Source organism: Ambystoma mexicanum, chromosome 6q (genome assembly GCF_040938575.1).
Source record: "Ambystoma mexicanum isolate Mex_15411 chromosome 6q, UKY_AmexF1_1, whole genome shotgun sequence".
NCBI lineage: Eukaryota > Metazoa > Chordata > Amphibia > Caudata > Ambystomatidae > Ambystoma > Ambystoma mexicanum.
In genome coordinates this window covers 1,564,738,289-1,564,762,828 of record NC_090937.1, presented here as the reverse complement: position 1 = coordinate 1,564,762,828, position 24,540 = coordinate 1,564,738,289, and the positions used below count along the sequence as shown (strand labels likewise).

The 24,540-nt window shown below is 46.4% G+C and overlaps 1 protein-coding gene across 4 annotated transcripts in view; it reads left to right on the top strand.

The window, feature by feature from the left end:
* Positions 1 to 876: 876 nt before the first annotated feature.
* The window catches only part of PAIP2B (poly(A) binding protein interacting protein 2B), a 168,605-nt gene continuing 144,941 nt past the window's right edge, over positions 877 to 24,540 (top strand). The window contains exon 1 of one of the 4 annotated variants that reach the window (XM_069632276.1): positions 877 to 968. The gene's annotated coding sequence lies outside the window, so the exon portion shown is untranslated. The other 3 variants (XM_069632277.1, XM_069632278.1, XM_069632279.1) reach the window with 3 other exon arrangements.

Sequence of the window (24,540 nt, the reverse complement as noted above, 5' to 3'; positions counted from 1 at the left end):
AACATTTGAATCGCAAAAGCGGGTGAAAACACCCGATTTTGTTTTTGGCGGGTGAGAGGCCCATTGAAATGAATGGGCCTGCAGGAGGCTTGGCGGGTGAGTCCACTCTTTACAAGGCGGGTGACACCCGCCAAAAGCGTGTGAGTTGAGAGCTATGGATGTAGCTACCATCCGGCAAGTACATCAGCTGCACACATATCTGGTGCACCTAACAACACTATCTCTCTCTACTGACCAGAACTACGGTTCCCAAACGCTTCAACCTACCAGCGCTTTGAGGTCATACCTATGATATATAGAGGGCTATTTAAATGCCAAGTAACATAACAGAACATGGGACTGTTTTGCACCTAGTATTGTGTCATTTTGTTTATGTTTTTTAAATGTGTGTTGAAATTCCTTTATTGTGGTTAAACGTCAAATAAGCAAATCATAAAACAAGAAAAACATTTCGTTACACTACAGTTAACTGATTTTTATTGAAAGTTTTTATAAATACAAATCAGTTAACTGAAAGTTCAACTAAATGTTTTTCTTGTTTTATGGTTTGCTTATTTCGCGTTAAACCTCAAAATGTGTGTTACAATTCCTTCATTGTGGTTAAACGTGAAATAAGCAAAACATAACACAAGAAAAATATTTTGTTGAAATTTCATTCAGATAGAACAAAAAATCCTTTTGTAGTCTTTCTTTTATTTCCAGCAACCAATGTAGACGGACGTGTTCCTCTTTTCTCCATTCACCAGCTCCTTCCTTTTACTTGGTGACGGTAAAAGGAGGACGCCACTTCCGCTCGGCACCGTCCAATGAAACTATGCGTAGTGATTCCGTCACAATGCCCGAAGCGTACGGGTACCGCCCCTTTACCCAGTGCCCCCTCTCTGCTCGCACCGGAGGTGAGAATTCAGCATTTGGTCTCCTCCTCCTCCCCGGCGAGGAATTGAGGAGCAGCCACAAAAGCCATTCAGGTAGAGAGGGGCGCACTACGCTCAGCCAATGGGGAGCCGCTTGGGGCGGGTCGGCGGATATAGCGTGTTATTGTGCGCGCGTCGCTCCTACTGTGTGTAACGGAGAGCCCGTCCTCTACGGATATTTTTTTTTCACTTTTTTTTTTTTGACAGATCGATCCGGGTTTTTATTTTCACGTTTTTAACCTAGCGGGGAGGGCCTGGCGGTCAGCTGGAACACCACGGACAGAAAAGGGAGCTTGCGGCCGAAACCAATAAGTACAGGGTCGAGGACGGACTCGTGAGGACCCACCCACCTGCCAGAGCGTGCCTCCAGTTCCGGCGTGTACCAGGTAAAGGGGTAGGCGAACACGCGCTTAACCAGATGGGGACTGCATGTGCTGAGTAAACAAACGTCTCCTACGGTTCCCCGATTGGTGTGTTTCAGCGCCCCTCCTTCTCCTGTCCCGCACTCTTATATATGGAGGTCCGGAATAGTGGACGCGTCTAGCGCCTTGCTGCCCCTCTGATTTCTAGGCTCTTTCCTCGTGCTTAATTGTTGTCTTGTCTATTGAGACCTTTAATGTTTATCTAATGCAGGGCGTTCAGTCCCCGAGTTGGCCGCCTTGTTTCTGGCGTTTGAGGATTTGCCCGAACTGATGGGTCGCTCCTGCCTTGATAGTCTGCGGCGGCCTGTAGGTCAACGTGTGCAGGCCCCGGGCGCAGGAGCACGTCTGCACAGGCAGTAGATGGCACGAGTGTGAGTGCCACTTTTTCAATACTCTGAATCTTATGTTACTTTGTTGGCATCGCAGGTTTCTCGATGTTCTCAGGAGATTAAGATTTGTTAAAAAAAAACAAAGGGGGTAGTCGTGACGGGGAGGTGCGTTGATCACAAATTGTAGAAACTTAGATCGTCGTTGGCTGCTAGTGGTCCGTTTTAGTTTTTAGAATTAGATATCCTGTTCGAGTGTCTTGGCCGAACTCTCGCACATAAAGTTTTGCCATTTATTTATTTGCTCTGAACACGTGCTCTGCACGCGCGTTAGAATAGTGACAATATTTTGTGATAGACTATTTGCAATGGTTGGTATATATTTGACTGTTCCAAATAATTGCCCTCGCATGACAGCACGGATATGCAAAAAGCAATCTATAAGACCCTTATACATGCAGGAGGTCAGCGATCTGTCCCTTCCCTGTGTGGTGAAAGACACGCATACCTCCAAATGTGCATATGTATTCCCACCAAGAAGAAGCAACTTCAGATGAGACTCGGTGGCACCTTGATAATTTCAATAAAGAAGTTGCAATGAGTAAGCATAGAGCCCACGAACTGTGAAATAGGTGAATGGCTGTAATTACTATTCGTGCAACACCTCTAGTCAAGTAAACCAAATGTGAGGCTTTTTCATAATGGCTTATAGCGCCGTTCTATTAAGACGGTGATATGAAACGATTTATCCAGGATCACACACTTATGTAATGTGGATAATTTAAGCACTTGCCCACATATTTGACGAGGTTTAGTTTGATATATTTTAAAATACACCTATCGCGTTAAAGCATCATAAAGCCCTAATTAAAACTTCATGCCATCAAGATTTACTTAGATCAGCTGCGACTATCCAAATATAATATGAGGCTACGGTAATAACCAGATTATGGATACAAGCCCAAAACTGATCAAACTTGAGACCTTCAAATGAGCTTACAAAACTTATATCCTTTCAGGTAATGAAGATATAAATGTCAGCAATCAGTTTAAGATACGTCTGGTTTGACTCTACACAATTTTTAAATAGGTGCAGTACCTCCCCAAGCCAGCGTGTTCCAGGGTAGGGCTATCGTTGATTTAAGACGCAAGTAGATAATATACCATCTAAGATCAGCATTATAATCTTTCAACAGGCTGATGTGGGGTAAAGCTCTCTAGTAAATTCATCACATCTTTTTACTAGTTAATCTATAGTTAATGTTTGTGGTGCCATCCCTGTCCTGACCCGTTCCCTACTTGAGTGAAGTTTTGTGGTTATTGGTCTGTCCTGGGAGTCAGCAGGGCTTCTGCACTACTCCCGTGTTTGGCATCCTGCCCTCATCGTCTCTTAAGTTCTTGGCTGCAAGCCCTCTCCTTGCTTTAGCTTTGCTGGTTGTTTCCTCTTCCCCCGGCTCTGGCGCTACTGTAGAAACTCTTCCCTGAATAAGCATCTCCTTCTTTCTTCCTTTGGTCTTGTCATGGAAGCGGCATGTGGTTCCTTGCCTCGCTAAGGCTGGCTTGACAAGGTACGCAGTCCTACCTTTTTATTGCAGGGGCTACGTCTAATGGACTGTACCATGTATGTTCATTCCGCTGTGGGCTTTTGCCTCCTTGAAAGATCTTATTTCTGTCGGCAATTGTATGCAATCCATCTGGGTACACCTTCCTCTTCCTGGTCCCAGTATGATCTGTATCAATGTATCTCTGTAGGGTAGAGACTACAGAAGTGGAGACCGCAGGCGAGTGAGTGGTGTAAGGTGAAATGGGCGACACAAGTGAAGAGGTAGAACACTGCGTTCTCCCAAGGCCATCGTCACTGGTCACATGGAGGGCTTCCCTCCGCTATGAGACCACCAGCTGGGTATCACCCCCAGGGGGACTAGTTAACAGCCTCATCACCCTGCCCTCATGGGAAAGGGCTTTACACTCATGGAAGCAGTAACAATACCCTGGGATTTGTCACAGGCAAATTGCCCTCAATAGACGGAACTTTCTTGTTAGCCTTTTCCCGCCAGCTATTTCTTAAATGTTTTACTGATGAGGTCTCCATAAGTTCTTGCAGGGCAGTCTTTATCTCGATACCCAAGTATACGTAAGTCTACCACCTCCAACAATCATTGACTTTCCAATCATAGCTGATTTTGTTGCCTGTTTTCCTGCCTATGACCATGATCTTTTTGTGTGGATTTTCGTTTTAAAGTCTTTAAATGAACAATGCACATTTCGTCAAGCATTACTTCATGTTTTGATTATTGTGGTTGTCATCACCATCCCTTTTATGCCCTTCTCATAGCCATGTAACCTGTTCATGAATCTGTTGAACAAACCACCAAGTACTACCCCACTGGGGGGCTCAGCATTACACCTATCGCCCAACAAGAAACAACCCTAACTGCCTCCTCTCGCGCACCCCCAACTTTCCCAACCCCCATGCCTTTCCAATTGCTTCCTGTAGCTTCCCTTGATCGAGTTTTGGAACCCCTTCCCTCTAGCCAGGTACGCCCCCCCCCCCTCTTCGGGTTGTTCTTAATCACAAAAACATTTGACATCAAGGGATATTTGCGGCCGCACAGGCGTGTGATCTAATATCACTATCATTTGCGTGTGAAAGCCATGATAGTTTCTACCTTTTCGGAGAGGAAAATTGTGGCTGTTTTTTGAGATTAGTTTTATAGAGGAGGCGGCCCTTAACAAACTCCTGCATAAGTACATGGTTGGAGCGTGTGGGCCTGGAGAACACCACCCCTGCTCCTTTCTGACTACTTCAGAGGTATTGGTGTACATTTGCTTAATGAATTTTAGGATAACTGGGTGAATGCCCCCATTTTCCCATTTCTCCCATAATCTAGCACTTAAAGACACAATCGAATGCCCCTGTATAATCTATGTAACGTATGTAAATTTTTACCAGGCCACTGAGTATTTGCAATAATATATTGTAGAGTTCAGATGTTAAGAAGCATGCTTATTGATGCCTACAACCTGTTTGCTGCCTTGCTATCGAGTTCTCCTCTACCCAGCTATTCAGTATAAGAAGCAGCCTCGAAGAAAAATCTTACAGCTGGAGTCTATCCTGGCAAGGAGCCGATAGTTACATGGGTCGGTTCTCAGTCCCTTTTTGTGAACAGGGACTAATCTAGATTTCCACCAGCTAGGTGGGATGGTTCTTGCTCTCCAGATGGAGATCCTATAAAGCAGTTATCCACAGAAAATTTTTCTTGATAATATTGACTATGTCATCTGGTCATGGGGCTCTAGATGCCTAAATTGTTTGACTTCAATAACGTCGTCTAACTCAAAACCTAGATCAGACTAATGTCAAAATCACTCTCCTACATATAGGGTACACACCGGTGTACATCCAAAGTGCCCCAATATGGCACCCAAGACTCCTCTGTAATGGGGTTTACTTCATTAGCAATGTGTTCAGCCAAGTATTATCAGTAGACCTGCCAGTTGCTCTTTTGAGATTTCAAAATCCCAAATATTAACTGGCAATTGGCAATCGCGTAGCAGTTTATAAGATTTTAGTCAATTTCTATACCATGTGCATTAGGATGTGGTCTGTTTATTCTTATTTGATATTTTAATCTGCCACAGTCATACACTGCAGTTTTTTCGTGTTACGCCTTTGTCAAAATGAAAAGGTTTGGTCCTAAAGCCTCACTATTGTATTCTTTGAAGTGGTGAAGCAAACTACACAGTCTAGCATATATACCAGCATGATCATACCTGGGTAGTTGAGGGCAAGGATAATACCCTGTCAACATACAATTCAACTTTCCAGTATTTACTTCAGACCAGATGCAATATTTTGCTGGAGTGTTTGGACTTTTATCTTGTTCATTCCTAAAACCAATTGGATCACTGAGATTGGTTCGATACATTTCACATTTCCTGGCATTTTTCCTATAGATGCACTGCACCTACAAAAAGGTTATCAGTCCTAGAAGATACTTTGCTGTTTGCCCAAGTATTTAGCCCCAGGCCTCCCACTGGTTTCGGTTAAAAAAAAATGTTTGGGACCTTGTAAAAAGTTTTGGCTTCTTTCCATGTGACTTTAAGTAACAATTCCAGGATATATTTTGAGCACCACTCCAGTATTCAGCATGTAAAAAGCAGCATTTTACAGTGGCGATTGAAATTCCCGGCAACAATGAGCCTTAGGATGTTCTGATATCCACACTGATGTAGCGAATTACGCATGCATTTAAATGTGCTTGGTAAATTTATCACCCGGCGGGTCATATTAATTAATAACGTTTCCATGGCAATGTGGCCAAGTCACCTTAATTCAGTACAAAAAATACCTATGGTATAGTGCCTGCCCTTATGTATTCATTAGGGGATACATGGACTTTGACCCCCATTACTAAGTCCCCCTGAAGGCCAACATTCTTGGACCTGGTGGCAGCTCTCCATAAAACCTTGAAACCATCTCTCAGCCATGTCTCTTGAAGGATAAAGACATTCTCAATTAGCCAAGCAAGAGATCTTCTGTATTGAACAAAAAAGTTGGCCTCGGGTATTCCAGGACTGAAAAGACCAGTTGTCGGGCACAAGGCAGCACCATTGCTGCTACATTGCTATAGATTCTGGCATCCACTGAGCTAGTTCAGGCCTGTAGCTCCCCGTTTCTGGATTGAACACCCAGGAGGCATAACCTCATACACCCCTCCAACCCCCCCCCCCCCCAAATAAGAGCTTGCTGTTTTGTGGCATGTTCTCTGACTGAGTGTTCAGTGCGCTTTGCTCCCAGTGACTGTCAGTCGGTCATTGTTCTCTTGCCATGATTTGGATGCCCAGTGTATTTATCCTCTACATACCTGCACTTCCCTCCAACTGCTACCTGTCTGCGTCCTCCTGTGACTTCTGATAAATTACACAGCCTACCTTCTGTTCCTTCCCATGTCCGCTCTTCTGGTGTCTGCATGTCTTCACTTCACATTAAGCTCGTTTATCAGGGTTTATCGTCTTGTTTTCCCCACTATCACACACCCATCATGTGGACATCAGTTGTTTGACTTTCCTCCTTTGCTGAATTATCAAATGTTCATGTTTTTGCGCACATTACCCTGGGCGCCTTCTCCCAGCTTACATTTCGTTAACCAGCCATGAAGATTGGATACAGAAGTTGGGTGTGTTAATTTCTGGCTGTGTTGTATGCTTCTTGCATGTCCATTCTCTGCTAGCTTCCTGCTCCTCGTCGCCAGTGTAGGTCAATGGGAGTAAGGAGGAAATGAGTGTTGGCCCCTTATTGTGAGTCACTGAGCATCAGGAGGAAGGTGGAAGACGCACACTGGATATCAACCCCGTGGGGAAGATGGCGAACACGGACCATCTGAAAATCATGAAACACTGAGGGCAGAACACTCAAGGAACATGTAGCAACCAGGCACACAAGGTTCCCTTTCTTTCAGACAAGCCTGCAAGTCTTGACGCCTGTGCCTTAAAACACTTGTGTGGTTCTTGTGTAACCCGGTAGGTGAAAAACAAGCATTGGCAAAGCAAACAGTTTTGGCTTGTGTGTATGTATTAGGCATTTGCCAGGAACTGCTAATAGATGCCCCAGTACTGCACCACTGTGCACCTTCTACCATCCATGGCCAGTTATTACTATCGTTTTGTATTATAGATGTTGCAAGGGACATCTAATAGTTCAAACTAATCTATCTGGAAGCTAAGCTGGTATTGTTTCAATATTTAATATCGCTTGGTAATGTTTTACTTTTCTGGCGCCTTTTGTATCAGTTTTTCTTGCCATTTTCATGGAATGGCTTACCTTTTCTGTTGGGCCTATTCGACCCTATCCTGATACAACTCCTGACACAACTCTTGGGTTTTTAAAGAAATATGTATTGCAAAATGTGAGCTGTAGTCTAATGGCACCGTTTCTATACAGCATTTTTTGTTTGACCATCAGGCACTGTTTAAGCATTTTGTCACTGCAATACTTTTTTGATAGTGATGCTTCGCATTACATTTCTACTTGCAAAAGTACACCTGATTGGTGCCCGACATTTGTTGCACTATTGCAATTACCCAAATTTCCTGTTTTTGTCGGTACCACAGATAAAGGATCACTCCCAACGTTTTGATATTGTATCGATTGGGGGTATTTACTAAGGGCGTAATCCGATTGGTTTTAGATGTGTATTAAAATACAAACTGAAGAGCTGTTGAAACGGAATTGCTAGTTGTAACAAGACTTCAGCTTCACCCCTTAAGTGTCATAAGCTTTTTTTAATGGTTTGTTGAATGCCCAACCATAGTTAATTTAATGATTACCTAATTCGTGACTGCTAAAATGTGGCGAAGTTTCTAACTCGTCTGTGGAAAGTTAATTTGTAAGTTTGCATCCTACGCACCTTGCATGATCTAAAGAGCCCCACACTTTAATACGTTTTCCAGAATAAAACTAGTATTAACAGGCTTGTTTACAAAACCTATAAAACAAAAGGAATGAGGAAGTATGTGTATGAACAGTACAAATTAAGAGAATGGGGGAAAAGTAGAATGTGGTGTAGGTAGAAGGCAGGATAAGGAAATATAGTTGGAATGAATTTGTCACGACTGACCTTGGAAATCTTTGCTCAAAATAAACCCACCTCTCAAAATGTGCCGTTTGTCAGTGAAGCAAATTTATTGTATACAAACGTCCGAGAAGGGCTAGACTACTCAGATACAGAACTAGTCCGATTCTCTTCAAGACACTCCCGTTAAACTGTATATACACACACCGACATTTTTTGTTACAAAGTCATCCCCCAAATATGACTGGCTAACCCTACGCAGGGAAATCTAACCCCCCCCCCCCACTACATTCCCATGCTCCTACTGGGCACATTCACCTAAACACCATCCCCTTCTATTTGAAAGTACCTCTTTGGGGCTTTTTCTATAGTTGATCATGACATGGGCACATACTTATTCACCATCAACACTGCTATAATATTACACGTTCTATCTGGTTGGAGGGCACTAACCAGTGGTGTGATGCACACAGCTTTTCCAAGAGCACTTCATCAATATGAGGGAGGGAAAAGAACCAGCAATACATAATCTCATCTACCCAGCCCTCGTGGCGTCCCTGTTCTCGGTTCACGCTAATCTAATGCCATTTCAGCTCACATGGCCTCTTGCCACATCCTGATCATTTTCTTGAGAACAGAGCTGAAACCCATAAACCATTTGCCACCTCTGCCCTCGAGCACCTCTTGCACCTGGTTTAACTGGCCATCAGTCAACACTTCCCTATCACTGCATAACAAGCTCTCATGTTCTCAGGAAGATTATATTCATTATCCACAATAGCACCAAGTCATAAACCTATCACCCACTAGCACTTCATTTTGTCCTGACTTCGAATGACCATTTGATATTATCACAGCTGGACAAATGCAGTTAGCTTCTTTCACCCTTCCTTTGACTCAGTCAACCAACTGTCCAGGTCACACAAAGTTCATCTCACCAACCCAGGCTTCTGCAGCCTGCACAAACCCCAGCTATGAGGGGCCTTCGGTATGACATCCCCATGTATTCACCATGCACCCCCTGTTCCCCAAATGTCCCTAACATCATGTTTCCCTTAAAACCCCCCCTTGTGTATATGCATTAGTGTGTCCAGGACTAACGCATCCATTCACAGTAGCTCCCCAATCCACTGATTTCTCCGCAATATGCAGCTAGAGCTCCTTGATTCCCATATTTAGGCGACATGTGCACGTCATCAGCTACATTGTATTCGCATCGTATCCACTCGGTTGTAGTTTTGTTGCTATGTGTTTGCATATCAAAACTGTACCATATACACACTATAACCCTAATGGTAATACTCCGATTATACTAGATTCATACCACTTTGCAAAATCGTGTCTACTCCAGCCACCAATGTTTTCTTTCACATTGAGACCACTAGCGACCAACTGAACAAGTCAAATGTGCCATAATTGAATGACTTTCGAAGGCATCCAAGCATCGCTGAAATGTTATATTTGATTATTTTTCCCTAGACATAATTTGAATAGTTGACTGGTCCTTTTAGGGACTTTTTAATTCTTTCTAATGGTTCTGGTCTCTTAAATTATGTATATGGTCATTTGTAGTTTTTGTAGTTTTCTGGACTACGTGCTGAGTCTTGTAGCGGTTCTGACTATTACAGAGAAGACTGTGTGCTCCCCTTGACTTTCTTTGTGAACCCCTTTTAAAGGAGATGGGGATATATGGAAATATTTTGAATGAATAAACTGAAAGGCACTTCGTTGCTAATGGCATAACGTCATGTCTAACGGTCTGTTGATGCAAATTAACATGTTTGCAATGCAATCGTAAACATTCCAAATGTTAAAAATTAATAGTACCTTTACTCAGGACAGACTATGAAAAATGATCTTTCTCTTGGATGGTTTCAGCTCTGGGTCTACAACCACGTTTTAGCTCACTGTAACTTTCAGAGAATTATCCATTTGCATGCCATTCTAGTCGTGCCCACATAGTTTAGACTCTGGAGGGTCTACAGCCGTGTTTTGGCTAAATGAATGATCCGAGAAGTTTATTTTGCTGTGCTCATTTTCATTAGAGGGCAGTTTTGGTAAATTTAAATCTAATTGTGCGTTGGTTCTTAACAAGTTAATGGGGAATTTCTCATTACTGTCCAATCCCCATTATCCTGCCTCTGGCAAGAGGCATAAGGATATGAGTTCTATTTGGAGCAAATTAATTTGTATTTGGTTTTTAATGCAATCCCACCCTTTTGCTAATATATGTATGGAAAGTAAAGGAAGGGGCATAAGGGTGGAATCCCCCCATATGCGTACACATGGATTGCCCATTGATGAACCAGTTGGGACATGCTGTCATTGCAGTGATGTAATGCTGGGTCATGTTTCTCACATGCTACATTTTGCTATGTGGCTGGGGTATGGTAACCATTTGTTATCTTAGCAATCCTTTGTTTTGCTTTGGAAATTCTTCGCGGTTGGATGTGTTATGTTTTATAGTACTCGCTCACTTTTCAACTTGGTAGTTCATTTTATTTTAAGTTAATAGAAAAGTTCATTTGAAATAGAACAATTCTTCCATGTCAATTGCGAGCTCAGGAACAGAATTACTTTATTGTATGCAAGAATTTCTGCTAGTTTTGATTGACCCGCTTGTGTTTTTTTTTTTTTTTTTGTCCTTCACCTTTTGGTATACTAGCTAGTTATTCCCTGTTACATTGTCATGTTGTCGCAATGATTTAAAGAATCCAGAAGGTGACTGGTAACAATCTCCATCACCTAAATGGACAAACATGAGTGACATTGAGTTCCTGAAAAGGCCAAAATGCCCAAAGAAAACCTGCAGGATATGTAATGATCTGACTCAACCCACCGCCTCTCCTTGTTGCAACAAAGATCGCCAATGCTGTTCCCTTAACTGGGCAACAGAAGCCCAGGTCATGCAATGCTTAATTGTAGTTCCTAACCTGCCCTGCTATCATTCTGCAGAGTCTGGGTGGGTTGAGTGGGGGGGACTTTATGAACATTGGACATGTGCACCCAATGCCATAATTCACTAACCTTTACCGCAAGGGGAGTAGCATAGGCTACCTCAAAGGGGCCATTATATCTAGACACGCTCCATCGGCAGACAGAGTTGTTTGTGAACAGTCGCCAGGGAAAAGCTGCAGTGGATGTGACACACACTATGATGCAGGGCTGGGAGTGTCTTCAATCCTTGGCAGTGTGTTCTGTTGTGAGGCATTATTTTTAACTTTGGTTAGGGCACACTGTCCCCCAGATGCTCTCCTAATTGGAGATGGAGGTGTGCATGCGCCAACCTGTTAGACCTCATAGGGCAATAAATGATCCTTAAAGGGCATGCTGAGCCAAGCAATGAGGCAAGCAATGCACCCAATTCTTCTTTCGGGTGGTACAAAGCTTGGGACAGTTTACTCTTGAGAAGACCATTGATCCTCTCCACAACCCTTTTGGCCTGGGGGTGGTAAAGTTTACACATCCGATACTTGATGCCTAATGATGCAGTGATTTGACATTGAAGTGCATGCCGTTATCAGAATTTAAAACTTGGCGCACACCCCTTCGAGGAAAGACCTCTGGCCAAAAATGTGGCTGCACATTTCACATCGGGTTGTACTCGAGGACCAGCCTCCACACACTGAGAAACGACGCACCACAATCAGGAAGTGGGATCCGTTAAGCCTTTTGCCAAAGTCTGCGTAGTTGATGTTCAACTAGTAGGGCGGGTCAGTGTACCTCGGATTGTTCTTGGGGTAAGACCAGTACTGTAAGTCTGACTCGTAATACCGTTCACAATAATTTTAGTTAATGCCTCCTGCATATTCGGGACGTACCAGTCTTCCTTTATATCGGCAGCAAGATGCTGTTTTCACACATGGGATGGATGATTCAGCTGGTCGGATGCGACCTGCAGCAACCCCTGTGGTATAAGTGCTATGCCCAATGTTTCTTGTCACCACACTAAATCTGGAGGGAACTACTTGTATCCCTATTTTAACCACAAGTCTTTCTCCTCCTCTGATGCTCGTGCCTGCAATTGTTTTTGGAGTTGTAGGAGTCAGTAGTTTGCCTGCTCTGCGCTACCACTGGGTACTCAAACTCGGCACTGGTAGATATGCAGCTTGCATGGCTTCAACGTTACTGAGTGAGACGACGTCTATATCGTTAGTATGCGCGTCCATTTATTTAACCGTACCACATCAGCACTTCTAACTACCCTCTTCTACCGTGTCAGACCTGCATGCAATGCGGTGGTGACATAGGCCGAATCGGAATAGTGACGTGAAACTCTTGAGACACCCAAAGCGCTGTAACTTCTGCTGCTTGGGCCGAATAGTGCATGGGCATTCTCTTTTGCGCCAATACCTCGTAGACCCTGTCAACTAGGTGTACTACACTCCATCCCCAGTATGCCTTACCCCTGTGCCCTTATTGATAGTTACTGACCAGTCAACGAGAAGCACCTGACCCCCGCGCTCCCCTAGAGTGGGCTGTCCCTTGCCTTCAGGATGCCATCCTCTTCTCCCTCAAAGTACAGCCAGGTGTTGCAGGGTCTTTTTCGGTGCACAGTTCTGTCAAAAGGTGGCAGGATTTAGTTTTGCACTTTACCATATGAAAATTCGGGCTGGACAGTACGATCTCATACGCGGATGCCCACTGTGAAGATGCTGTTGATTTGGAACGCTCCAAAATGGGAAACACTGCATGCTCCTTGTACAGTGTTGGAGCACTCTAACAATTGTGGAACTTGTTTCAATTGTATATATATGGCAGCAGTGAGCGCTTGTTGCATGGGAACTGGCCCTGCATCACAGAATCTAGCAGTCCGCTGTAGTAGGCCAATGGCACATCGTGCTCTTTTGCGTCAATACTGTGGTCAGCAATTGACTATTTGTATGGAAGAATAGATATTAATCAGGTGTGGCTAGCACTGGGGAAGTGGAGCTCACTTAAGTGTTAACCTTGGTGAGCATGTTCTTCATCCATGCAATCTTACCGTCATTCTCATGAGACTCATTAAGGCCCTGTAAAAGGGGCCTAGTGTACACTGCATAGTCTAGAATCCATGCCCTACAGCAATTACAAAACCTTAAAAAAAAGTTGCGTCTTTAACAGTTTAGGGCTGGTGAGTGCTGTGCACTGAGGCGGCACGATCAGGTATACCTTTTTTCTGTGAACCGATATCAACTGGCCCAAATGGAGTACTACTTGGAGGCAATATTGCAGCTTTGCCTTATCATCTTTGTACGCCAGCAGCTGCAGGAGTGGGTGATGGAATCCTTCCTGCACTGCTGTTCATTGTCGCTACAGACCAGCAAATCGTCAGCACATTGAATGATGGTACTAGGCACTTGGATATTCCCCAAATCAGCATGTAAAATCCTGTTGAAGATTCTGGGGCACTCAACAGTACCCCTGAGGCAATCTTGTGTCCTCGACTCCTTTCCCCATGCTTAAACGCGGTGCAGTACTGTGACTCAGGTTGCAGGGTAATGGAGAAAAAGGCATCAAGAAATCAGAGTGAAAAGGGTCGCCTCTTTTTGAATACTGCAGTTTTGTTGCAGGGTTCGGAACCACTGGATATTCTGCCAGGGAAATGCCATTAGGGGGCAAAGGTCCTGGATCATGCTCCAACAGATTTTTCTATCGGATCAATAGCTGTGTTGCATGGAGAGGTGGATGTGACTATTATTCCCTGATTCAGGAGTGCCATGATGGTGTCCCTTATTCCCTCCTATGCCTCTTTAGATATCGGATATTGCTTCACTCTGTGCAATACAGTGCCTTGCTTGTGTTTTGCACAGGCGCTACTCCCTGCAAGAGCCCTACGTCGTGGGCATTGGTTCATTGGTTGTCCATAATCTCTCAGTACCTGCTCCAGATCTCTGTAGGGAGGTGGAGCGAAAGAGGGCATCAAGATACTGCACCATGATCTCGCAGGGTATGCAAATTGCTAACACAATCTCTCCATAGTCAACCATATTTTCAAACAACTCTGTATCTGCCCTTTTCTCAAGGAGCACTGTTGGGTCAGTCCACAGCTCTGTCTGCCATTCAAACCCATGGATATCTGTCCCCGACCACAACACTCATTTTGTCCGACACAACCAAGCCCTGCAAGTCTAGGGAAAGTATTGTGCCTACCACGAGCTCCGTTATTACCATAGGGTGAAAATAAAAATCTGAGGGTACCCGCCAACAACCCATGCCAATCTGTGGCACGGCATCAAGCAATACCAATCCATAGACGAACATGACTGGGTCTAAGGGGATGCTGCCGACCAAGACCCCTCCTCCGCGGGCATGAATGATGACATTGCCCTTCCAGGCATACATACCTTGGGTGGCACATGCCACCTTGCGGTCCATGAAGGAAATGGTCATGTTCAGCTTGCTCACCAAATCCCGTCCCAACAGATTTATGGGTGAGGCTTTTGAGTATACTAAAGAGTGCACATACCACTTTCCCCCTGGTTTTTAAATTGTTTTCATTTGATTTTAACAAGTGTGAATACAACTGGTGTCTCTGCTCCAAATATTGTGTGGAGGTGTTGGATGATTTGTTTGCACTAGGCCGCCAGCTTCGGGCACCCCCACCAGATATGCCGCCAGTGCCCCTCCCCACCACATCCCCGCCAACACTCCTCTGAAGCATTGGGGTAAATTTGTTTCAGACAAGTAGGAGCGTAATTCTACTGACTCATCTTAGAATTCTCTAATCTACATAGCTTGAGTCACTTTCGTAATATCCCTCAGTCTTCTTGAAGAATAGGGTCCCCTAACGTTTCTTCCCAGGCACATATATATATGTATACTTGTCCCCTGGATCGGTGGTTAGGAACTTTTCTAACTGGGTAAGGGGACGTGTGGCTGCCCTCTCCTGCAGGGGAGCCATTAGCCAATGACATAGCTGCAGATATTGCAGTCTTATCAGTTTCGGGTAGCTCCATGTCTGTCTTACATTGGATGAATTACTTGTCTTGCTCCTGGAACATATCCCCTATTTTCATGCACCCCACTTCTTTCCATTTCTTAAATACCCCTGAAATAGTGCTTGGGGAGAACTGGGGATTGAAAAAGATCGGGGTAAATGGGGAGGGGAAGGTCGAAAATTGGTCTATTCCGTGCCAATAAATCTCTAGTCTTCAACCAGTTTAGTGATGTCTGATCTATGTATGTTTCGTGGGCGATCCCCTTTATGGAGCCACAGAACTTCACCCACTGGGATGCCGACCAAGGCCTGATCCATCTGGCGTCAGATCTTCCCTGAGTCAGGAGCCAACCAGTCTTTGAAGATTCGGACTTGGGCCGCCCAATAGTACATGTTGTAGGTCCGGCAGTCCCAGGGACCCTTTTTTTTTTTATCTGTATTTGGAGCACCTTCAATGCCACCTGGGAGGTGGAGGTGGGGGGGGAGGCTGTGGTTCCATATGTATATGCTTATTTTGTATACTGCTCTGGAGAATGCCTCCGTTACCATAATCGGGAGTGCCTGGAAGTAGTATAAAAGTCTTGGGAAGACCGTCTTTATCATGTTGATTCTGCCAAGCCAGGATGAGGACATGGGGCCCCAAGTACATAGTTGCTGCTTAAGATGCTCGAACAGCGGAGGATAGTTTTCCCCGTACAGGCCCTGCAGAGTTTGGGGTTATTTTTATGCCCAGGAGTTTAATGCAAGTGTGCGCCCAACGAAATTGGATTGACTGTTGCACTTACATTAAATTGTCCCCCATCAGTTCATTATTTCTGATTCAGATTAATTTTCAACCCTGTTACCTTCCCCAATCAGTGGATCTCCCCTATTCCCGCCTGAAGCGAGTTTAGGGGGTCCGCGAGTGTCAGAAGCATATTATCCGCATACGCCATTAACATTATGTTCTCCCCCCCACCCAACCCTCCCCCTCAAAACTGTATGCCTGTGACTTCGCGTTTTGCGCTAATTGCTGACATAAAGGGCTCTAGTTAAATGGCAGAGTGGAGTGGGGAAAGGGCGCAGCCCTGCATCTTTTTAGCTTGGTATTGGTCGGTTTGTCTTGCAGAATTTGCAGGCCCAGGCCCATTTCCTTTATTTTGAGGGTGAAGTGGGCCACCTCCTGGAAGAGGTGGATTTCCATCCCATTATAACGGGCTGTGCAAAGAATCGGTACTTTCTCCCTAGCTCTAGAGCCCGGTTCCATTCTCTTCAGGCCCGTTCTGTGACCACTGTCAATCTGGACATCAACTCCGTGCTCCTTGTTCGTTAGGCCTTTTGAAGATTGGAGTGATCAAGTTTTTCAAATCCCCATCTGCCACTGCTTCCCGGAGTTTCTGAATACAAATATTGGATCTGCGGGACCTGATCTTCACGTCTTCGCATTGGAGCACGATTTTGTGCATAGCCTGGCTAAGTCCTCGAGAGCGATGTCCATAGCATACGTGTACTCCGTCACCTCCTGCAGGGCTCTCGGTTGCGTCTGTTTGCTCTCCCAGCTCGGAGATTTCTCCTCATCTACGCTATGGATTGCTTCATTTCCCCTATGAATGCCGCGAATTGCGCATGGAAGGCTTGGGTCATCTTGTTTTGAAACTCCTGGCAGCATGCCTCCATGTCCTCTGAGGCAGCCAATTTCGGGGTTATTACGGGGCCCTTCATGCGTGGCCGCAAATTCCGGTGTTTTATTTTCGTGATTCCCCGGTTTCTGAGTCTCTGGACCAGCAGCTTTGGGTGGAGCCCTCCCGAGGATGGACTTGGGGCTGCTTTCTTGTTGCTTTGGTTGCTTCCCAACATTAGTAGCTTTCTCGGAATATCTGTAGTCTTGGAGCGTCACCCAGAGCTGTCCCGGATGCTCCTTCACTGGTTTGTTACTTCGCTATCGGCTATGTGCCTCAACCCCTTGTGCCGGGATGTGGTTGCGGTGTGGGGGATGCTGTATCGACTGACTTCCCCCCTCCTCACTGAGCCTCCGTATAGTACTCGCAGTTTAGCTCCGCAGGAGTGGGATTTGATACGGCAGACTGCCGGAACCTAATTGGCCTCGCTCCTCCCCGGGCCTGAGCGCACTCTGTCCACACCTCTGGGCATTGGATCTTACTTGTACAGTGCTGCAGGTTAGCAGAGCTGCTTTATCATCCCTGAAAGGAGGAGGGGGGCTTGCCACAGGCCTGTCCGCTGGTGTCGGGCGTTCTCCTTGTCCCCACAGGGCCAAGCAAGTGGTGAGGGAATGTGTGCCCAGAAGGGAGTGTGTGCGTACCTGGCTGTGACTTGGACTAAATACGTCTTCACCAATAAGCCCAGGTCCCGTCCTGTGGCAAGCTGTCAACTGCTCTTGATGCCGCCGTGGAAGGGGCCAGTGTTTGGTTGCGGCTTGTAGTTGGGCTTGGAAGCTGCTCACCCCATACCCATCTCGGCCCCCCTCCTCCCGCCACGGGTGTGCTTCAACCCCAGGGTGCCTACGTTGGCTTGAGGAGCTCTGAGCCCAAATGCCAAAGGGCCCATCCAGAATGTCGGTGGCGAGCCAGTGTCTCCTCCTCGCCTCTCCCCGGCCTTATGTGAGGCACACAGTAGCCTGGATCGGGGGCCTCTGGTCTGGATCTGCTCCGGGCCACGTGGAGGCCTCTGGGCCTGTTGATGTGCGGCGGCCCGCTCGACTCACCCCGCGCATCCCTCAAGTTGCCCGCAGGGGGTCAGCCTCATCCTTCAGGGGCTTTCAGACCTGCCACCAACGTCTGCAGCGAGGATCAGAGGGCCCTCCTGTGCGGATGCGGTTCTTACTCGCCACAGCCGCTTGCTGCGGCCCAGCTGCACCCTTCACGCTGCTTGCGGGCTGCATGGCTCGTAACTGTTCGGGTGCTCTGCTGCGATCCCAACCCCCATGTCTGTGTGGGGGCCCGGCTCCTACGCCTTTGCTTTGCTCACTTCAGTGTGGTGCTTCTAGGGAGACAAGAGCGCGTTGCAGCTTGTCACCCACCTAGCCGCCATCTTGCAATCATTCACTCCTATTTTGATGGCTACCTCTTCTGTGTGAGTTTCACCTGATTGCAGGAAGTTACCGTCACTGTATGATTTAATGGCACCTGTAACAACCATAAAGTTGGAATTGCTTATTACCTGTATCGGCGACCACCAAGTGTTCCTCGTCGGGGTGGGTAGTCATGGGCTGGACTGGGCACGCAAGAGCTTTCTGTGGGCTGTCCTAATCCAGATACGTATTAGTGCGTGGGAACCTGAAGGGGTTTCCTCCCGTGAAACTGACCCCTCGATACGGCGCTACTGTTCAATTCAGCACTGCATTTGGCCTCCATACAACACTGCTGCACCACTTGCAGTTGTACATTTGGCAGTGCTTGGACCGGCATGTCTGGGGGAGTTTGGTGGCAGCTGGGTGAAGGCCTGGTTTATTACATAAGGTATGGAGGTGAATCTGTTTGGCTGTGGTAGTGCTAAGGCATGTTGATTATGTGTTACAGGCTGCCACCTGCCTGCTTCTACACTCTCTTGAAAAATGTCCCCACTTCCGTAGCTTCAACACCAGGACGGTCCCATACCACCACCTCGCTCCCAGTACACCGAATCCCCACCCCATTGTCCCCCTCTGTTTCTTTGAAACCCTCCCCTGCTGCTGATCTCCTTGGTGCCACTCGTGATACTGATGCAAGGGTCTACTGCCCCTGACCTCCACCTAGCCAAAACGCTGTAGTCCTTATATCTGCGTGAGCCGCAGCCTGCTTCGCTGAATGTGGTCTATTCGCCGTCACAACCACTTCCACTACTATTTTTGCTAACTACTTCTGCACTAGTTTTGCTTTCTCCGCCTGCAACCTTTGAGTATGCTCGTCCTTTTTGCATTTACTTGATTAAAGTTAAGGGGTTAATCCTTTTGCAATGGTGTATTATAATCTGAGTCTCGTCCCTCCCCTCTGTGTCTATGCCCCATAACTTGTCAATCACTTTCTGAACTCCCTTGGACGATCCCCTCTCAACCCCTTAAGTGCCAAGGATGAGGTATTTCGTCCTTGGCACTTAAGGGGTTAAATCAAGGAGACAAACGTTAGGCATTGAAAGGCAAAATACCAAAATCGCCAAAAAATGCCTTGGCATTTGGGGGGTGGAGGAGGGACCCCATGGCAGTTAAAAGGTTTAACAAACCAGAAAAGATAAACTGGTCGGTCCCACTGGTCGCCCATTTCTGCTTGCCATATCTCCAGCACAAAATGTACTCAGCGGCATCTTCGTCTTTCATGGTGTACTGCATTATAGACTGCAAGCCCAGTGTGACTGGGTATACCCGTTGCAGTGTGTCCCACACTTCTGTTCTAACATTGTTGAAAGGAACCGCATTGTGTTTAGTCTAACTCCACCCCTGGGCTCCTGGCCTTAACACACACGTCGCCCGCCTGGTCTCCCACCGCTAAAGGAATTCCTGCTGTCTGCTTTTCAAAGACATATATCCACTTCCCAGCCCCAGCAGCAAGGGGCAGGTGCATTTTTAATCAATTTCAAATCCATTTGTGCCCATGGCACATAGTACGCCCTCTAGGATCCCTTGTACAATAACAGCGGTTGTGCCCACGCCTTGCTTGGCTTTCCGTCCAACACTTATTTTTCCTTGCCACTGCTACCTGCCCATATCTGGTCTTCAATCATGGTCCCCACAACTCTGGTGCTTCCGGAGAGTCCCTCTCGTCTTCAAATTCATCCAGTATCCCATTTTCTCCCTTGCATTTGTTGGCGTCCCTGTCAGATCTCACTGTCCCATAGCCTACGCTTTCTACTCCGCTGTAGTCCCCCTTCTCTTTATCCACATGCACATCTTTTATTGCGGTGCTGTCCAGTCACAAAATATCTCCCCCCATCTACTTGTCTAAACCATGCCCCCGTTTTCCATGTGTTGCCCTTGTGTTGCCATTAAGGCCTCCTCTAAAAACTCCTGTGATTTACTCTCCCGTGGTGGAATGCTGTTCGATCTCTATTGAATATGGGGGTTAGTTTATCCTGTAGCTGGGCGGGTGATAAATTGATAAAGCACCTCTCGATGTGCAGGCTGCATCGCTTCCTCTGCTGCTGTCGCGTTAGATATACTTAAGGTGCTATCGTCACGCCAGAGTGTACACCAAACTTTATCCACATGTCTAAAATATTTGCGTTTCTGTAGTTTTATCTTACACGTAGTTCTAATACCTCTTATTGGTACCCTGCTCTTGCCAAGGGCGTGGCATCTTCCTTTGGTCTCCACCCTTTGGTTGTGGTGGTGCTTTCTTGTACAACAGCAATGTGCTATGCATATATTCTAGTGAGTCATTATCCTCATATTAACAATGGTATATTCAATAGAAGCTTCTTAGTTGTACGTGTCAATTATAACCGTCCCTGCCAGTCCTAGTTTCCTGCCTCCTAGTTGCCCCAGTTCACGCCCCATTCGCACTCACTCCGACACTTCTTGCACCTCACACATTATTTTCACAGGCCCTCCCTCTTCCTCCACCGAATTCAAAATAACTCGATACACTAAAACAAACTAAAATGGCATAGGTGTGGCCAGTAATCCTCTGCTGTCTTGGGGGCTGCTGGGATCACGTCTGTAGAGCTGTTAGGCAGAAGCCTGTGCAGTTCCCTTAGGGAACACTGCAAAAAATTTAAGACTACAGGTGTTGGCAGTAAACCCACTTGGTAGCAGTCTGTACCACCCAGAGTTACCTGGTAGCTGTGTGTGAGCAGTCAGACTTCCCTCAAGAAGAGTTAGACAGTATGCAAAGTATACTCAATAGGCACTCAGATACAATAATACAAGCAAACACTGACTAGAGCTTTGGTATCAAAGTATATAATTAATTTAAAAACACAGTTGAAACACTCCAGCACTCTTATTGTAAAATATTCTAAACAGTTACTATTATGATATATACACCCCTATTTCCCCTATTAGATAAATCACAGTGAAACATCACTTATTTTCATACAGAGGTGAGCGCTTAACTAGATTGCACTCTAATTTACGTTTGTGAGAAAGGGAGGGAAGAAGACAGAATATGAAGAGGTACACCACTCTATGATTCCGGAACACTGTTAGCAAGGCAGAGAGCAAAAAGTCACTGGTGAGCCAAAGTCCAAAGGCTGGGCCCACTCTTAGAGGGAGCAGAGCACAAATGCGCCCAAGATCAGTTACACTAGGCTTAGAAAAGTTTAGCCAAGGTGTCCCAGGCTAACCCAGGTTCGAAAGCCGGGGGCTAAATCTACCCCAGTACAGTCGGTAGCAAGGGAAACCAGGCGGGACACGGTACCTTAAGTGGGAAGGATCCTCCAGCTGTGGCAGTTTTTCCTGGTAGTGGGTGCAAGTTGTGTCGTCGTCCAGGGGAAGAGAAGATCTCGACTTGGAGGAAAGATGAAGGTCGGTGCACTGCCAGGGAAGAAACCAGCCGCAGAGTTTTCCGGTTAAAGGTGGTACCTTGGTTTCGTGGTATCCCAGTGGCCGGGGTGCTTGGCACAGGCAAGGCAGCCACGAGGTACGTCGGGAAAGCGAAAAGGCGGTGAAGCTGGTTATCCCCACCAGTCAAAGGAAGAAGACTCTCCGGCGGGAGATCTCCTCTTGGGAAAAGTGGTGAGGCAGTCCAGCAGGGCTCCACCGGTGGTGTCGTGGCAGGTCGGCTCAGCTTCTCCCTCGTTGGATTCTTAGGTCCTGTGGCGACTTCTGAAGTTCCAGTCCCCAAAGCCCTACTTTTATGCAGCAAACCCCCATTCATTCAGCCTAGCTGTCACTCGAACATGCCACTTGGGCCAATCAGGATGGAGTGCGACTTGAGTTGCCTAGGCAACTCAGTCCAGGGTGCCTAAATTCCCCTCCTCCCCCTCCTAAGTACCCCAGACAGAGTGGCACCACTTTGGAGGGCTTCTGTGGAGAAGCCTGCCAAAAAGTGGAACAAAGGGCTCGACTTGGGTTGGAGTCACAGAAGAGAACACACACGCCATTTTAGAATCAAGTTTTGGCAAAAAAATACCAACCGGAGTATTAATATTAATTAAACCGGCGGTATGCTCGAGGCTACCGTAAATAATTAAATAAAGATAGCCTAAAACAATGGGAAATCCCATAGGAAAATATTTGCGGTTGAATATAAAGTAGTATCCACTGCCACCAGCCAAAACTCTTTCAGGGGGGATGGAGACGTGCCCCCTCGACTAACAGACCCTGGGGCAATCGAATTGCCCCAGCCAGTACGTCCAGAATATGATGGTTTGTACTGGTTCTGTTCAGAAATTAAGACTAGTGTCAATGGTGACTTTACATGCCTTGGGAGACAGTAGTCAGTCCCAGGGTATGGAGTCTATACTGGGGGGTCACTAAGACACCCCTGTGTCACTGCACTGAGGGTGCTGTGTAACACACATCACAAAAACGCATGAAACCCTATGGAGTAAAAGACCCCATAGCCCATTAAACACTTCTAGATTCAAAGAAACACACTCAAATCATGTCCAAGAGTGAGGGTAAAAGTCTCACTCTTGGCAGGAGAAAAAAATAAACCCCAAAAATCCAGCAAAGCTGCTGGGGGACTCACTAGGTTAGGAAATTCAGCCTAAACAGAGAATTCTCCCATCAATGCTCAAACCAGAGAGTCCAACACACTAGGGGAAAAGGCCCAGCACACCTCTTGCAAGGAGAACAATTTGTTTCCACAAAAATAGAAGTGCACCAGCAAAGTACTCTGCTGCCATGGAATGTTCTGCCGAAATCAGTTCATACACTTTATGAAGGCATTCAGTGTCATCAGTGACGTAAATTAGTGTACAAGTACAAATGGCCTGTTGGTCGATACCCTATACATAAGCTACCTGCTCCACAAGGGATGCCAGGCCATTGGGTCCAGCCCCTTTGGTCCATCTCCTCCCATAAGGGAATCCTGTGTGTGTCTTGTATGAAGCTACAACTAATTGGAAATTACGTGAAGGACAATACTGGCTCCATCTCTGACCTGATGTGCTCCTGGTACTACAGACATGGGCTAAGAGGATAGTTCAAGGTCATTACTTCTAACTAACTCGATTCCAGACATGTTGGAGCCCAACCAAAGTTCCCCACCCTTGTTTTAGATGTTTTATCATGCCTGGCCACCCCCACCCCCTTTGTAGCACAAATCACGCAACCTATGGTGAAGGCAACTGATCGCTGTTTTCAAATCTTTTCTGCTCGTTGGGGGGGGGGGGGGGCTGCGGGTGGTCCAACGGTTTATGGTTGGTGTTATGAGACTGACTGGTACCTTGAAATGCTGGGTGTACTGGGACAGGTTTTTTGTGGGTGCTTTTACTTTCAGCTGGGAATGTTGGAGGCTTGTGCCGTTGTCAGATCGCTTTTTGCAGAGGGCTCTCTACCCCCTCGTGGCATTGCAGGGGGCATTCCTTCTGTGATACGACCTGTTGGTAACATGAAACAATGAAGTGTCTATGAATGTCTGCAGCTCCGGTCTTCCTCACCAGTGCCCAAGCTACACCCTGTTCCTGCATGCATGCACCTATTTCGATCTGTGTGGCTCAGAACTGTGGCCCTGGCTGCAGCATGAAGTTGGGCCTTGATTGCAATATGGCTGCTGCTATGTAAGATGGCATTTAGTTCTATGGCCCTTGCCACCTGTCCTTCCGCAAGTCCCTACTGCGCACACATCCATGTGTCTGCCTCATCTGAAAGCACTGGGGGGCCCGGGATGATTGTCCCTCCTTCCCAACACACTGTTGCACTGTTGAGTGTGTGTGGAGTCGAGAGGTTTACATTAATTCCATGCAATGTCCCCCTGAAAGTGCCAACTCCAAAGTCCCACTTGCTCAAATCTGGTGCTTATTCCTTGCAAGTTCCTGTGCCAATGCCAGGAATCTGGCCTTGCTACCACCCCACCTGTAAAACGCCCTGTTACCAGATCTGCATCTGTTGCCCCACCGTAACTGCACAGTATAGGGAGGGTATGTTCATGCTATGGGGGTTCAAATTGGTCAGAAAATAGGCCCTGGCTCCAATAAAAACAAGCATTGGGAGTTTGGGATTTTGTGTAGGCATGGGAAAGGCATTTGACAGGTACAGCCGTATTGATATTAATTGGTCATTGATTGTTGCAGGTGCAAAATGGTGCGAGTACCTGGCAATGTCATAGCAGTGCCTGACAAATGCCTAATGTAGAAAAGCCAGAACTGTTGACTTGCCAATGCTTATTTTTAACAGGACTTCAGTGAAGGGCACTCAGTGTGCTTATAATTGGCTGAAGGCAGGCCTGGCTAAGACATTTGTATTACACTAGTAGAGTGTTTAGACCACCAATAAAGTAATTAACTCTCAGAAGACTGCGTTGTAAAACA